General features: G+C 40.8%; 2 non-coding genes across 2 annotated transcripts; both read right to left on the bottom strand.

The window, feature by feature from the left end:
* Positions 1 to 1,746: 1,746 nt before the first annotated feature.
* On the bottom strand, positions 1,747 to 1,865 carry LOC128005502 (5S ribosomal RNA). Its single transcript, XR_008178152.1, has one exon. It is a non-coding gene; the product is annotated as a 5S ribosomal RNA (ribosomal RNA).
* Positions 1,866 to 2,381: 516 nt separating this feature from the next.
* Positions 2,382 to 2,500, bottom strand: LOC128009202 (5S ribosomal RNA). The gene has a single exon (XR_008180920.1). It is a non-coding gene; the product is annotated as a 5S ribosomal RNA (ribosomal RNA).

Here is a 2,500-nt window from a genome sequence, read left to right as displayed (position 1 = left end):
AATGTCTTTTTTTTCTGGCCACATTCACATTTGGTATTACCTTAAGGGTTCTCCTTCTTAATGTCACCCTTTTGTCCTTTCTATCATCCATTCTGTCCACTCCTTTCTCCTCTTCAGTTATCTCTTGCATTTCCTCCTCCTTTTCTTTTAGTCCTTGGTTCTCCATTTCCTCCAATGCCCCTTGTGTTACTTCCTGTGATGTCAATATTCCTTTGTCCATTTCTCCTTCCAGCCTTTTCTCTTCCAATTCCATTTCTTTCTCCTCTTCAGTTATCTCTTGCATTTCCTCCTCCTTTTCTTTTAATCCTTGGTTCTCCATTTCCTCCAATACCCCTTGTGTTACTTCCTGTGATGTCAATATTCCTTTGTCCATTTCTCCTTCCAGCCTTTTCTCTTCCAATTCCTTCTTATTTTCCACAATAGCCTCTTTATTCACACCATCCTCTTCCTCATTCTCTCCACCATTTTGTAATTCAGTTTCTTTTGACATTCGCCCTCCTACACCTTCTGACTCTTTATTTTGAATTTCATTCTCCATCCAACACTCACATCTTATGATCACCTTTCTGCAATCCGGGCACTTAATTGCATCGCAATCCCTTGCGTAATGACCCTGGCCATTGCACTGATGACATTTAAAATCTGGACAGTCTTTGAACACATGTCCCGGATTCATGCACAATCGACAGGTTTTAACCTGACGATCATGCATGATCCTGAAATACTGTGTTCCCTCCTCCGTATCAAACTTTGTACTGTATGGCAGAGACACTACTTCTTTAGGAAATTTCACCCTTAGGTACCTTGTACCATCCGCAATGTCTGTGCCTGGATACATTCTTCTTATGATGTCTGAAACAGGTGTTACGCCCCAATTTTGTAATTTAATTAAAATGTCAGAGTCCTCAATATAGGCTGGCAAATGTATGAAAGAAACCACATACTCCCTTGTTTTCAGTTGTCGAATCTCACACAGTTTTCCTTTTATCATTAATCCTTCATCTAATCCATCGCACGCCTCCCTGTTTATCAGTGTAATTTCATATTCTTTTACTTGCCTTGGTCTGACTGCTAGAATCTTTCCTCCTCCAATCCTTTCGTTCACTGCTTTGATAATGTCCTCTGCTCTTGCATCTCTCTGATCCGCCATGTCAACAATTACTGTAGCCTCTTTAGAGTAAATCCTCTTGTTATAATCCATTCGTCCTTGTCCATCTCGTTGTTCTTTATCCATTTCTTTGTCTGTTAGCACTCGTCTTCCTCCTGCCATGTCCACTTCTTTGCCATGTAATCCATCCATTTTTCAAACAAAAGAAAAATTTCTCCCCAGACAGCAAACTGCTGCTGGGAAGTATAAAAACTAAAACAAACAAAAATCAATAAGTTGCAAAAGAAATAAATCTTTACGCAGATAAAACAAAACAAAAAACACAAGGTGAGCCTCTCTCACCTACTGCCTACTACAAACTGCCAACTCACTTCCTGTGTGGCTCACTAGCGTTGCCAGGTTGGTTTGGCCGTAAGCGAAGTTTGCTGCAAAGAGAGGGCTATTTAAAGACCAGCCAATCTTATCGCCAGTACATTATATAAGTAGGAAAGAAAACCCAAAAACTTAAAGCACCTGGTATTCCTAGGCAGTCTCTCATCAAAGTACTAACCAGACCTAAACCTGCTAAGATTCAGAGATCGGGCATTGACTCTCTTTTATGGCAAAATTATTATAAACTAAGTGAAAAATGTCCAAAAAGCTTACAGCACCTGGTATTCCCAGGCGGTCTCCCATCCAAGTACTAACCAGGACCAAACCTGCTTAGCTTCCGAGATCAGACGAGATCGGCCAAAGCCAGGTTGGCATGGCTGTAAGCGAAGTCTGCTGCAAAGAGAGGGCTATTTAAAGAGCAGCCAATCTTATCGCCAGTACATTATATAAGTAGGAAAGAAAGCCCAAAAGCTTAAAGCACCTGGTATTCCTGGGCAGTCTCTCATCAAAGTACTAACCAGACCTAAACCTGCTAAGATTCAGAGATCGGGCATTGACTCTTTTTTTTTTTTTTTTTTTTTTTTTTTTAATGAAAGATTATTATATAATTCGTGAAATTTTCCAAAAAGATTAAAGCACCTGGTATTCCCAGGCAGTCTCCCATCCATGTACTAACCAGGCCCACAGCTGCAAATATTCAGAGATCGGGCATTGACTCTATTTTTTGGCAAAATTATTATATACTAAGTGAAAAATGTCCAAAAAGCTTACAGCACCTGGTATTAAGAGGCAGTCTCCCATCCATGTACTAACCAGGCCCAAACCTGCTAAGATTCAGAGATCCGGCATTGACTCTATTTTTTGGCAAAATTATTATATACTAAGTGAAAAATTTCCAAAAAGCTTACAGCACCTGGTATTCCCAGGCGGTCTCCCATCCAAGTACTAACCAGGCCCAAACCTGCTTAGCTTCCGAGATCAGACGAGATCGGGCATAGCCAGGTTGGTATGGCCGTAAGC

Source organism: Carassius gibelio, chromosome B22 (genome assembly GCF_023724105.1).
Source record: "Carassius gibelio isolate Cgi1373 ecotype wild population from Czech Republic chromosome B22, carGib1.2-hapl.c, whole genome shotgun sequence".
Classification (NCBI taxonomy): Eukaryota; Metazoa; Chordata; class Actinopteri; order Cypriniformes; family Cyprinidae; genus Carassius; species Carassius gibelio.
This window is presented reverse-complemented; position numbering and strand designations above follow the sequence as displayed.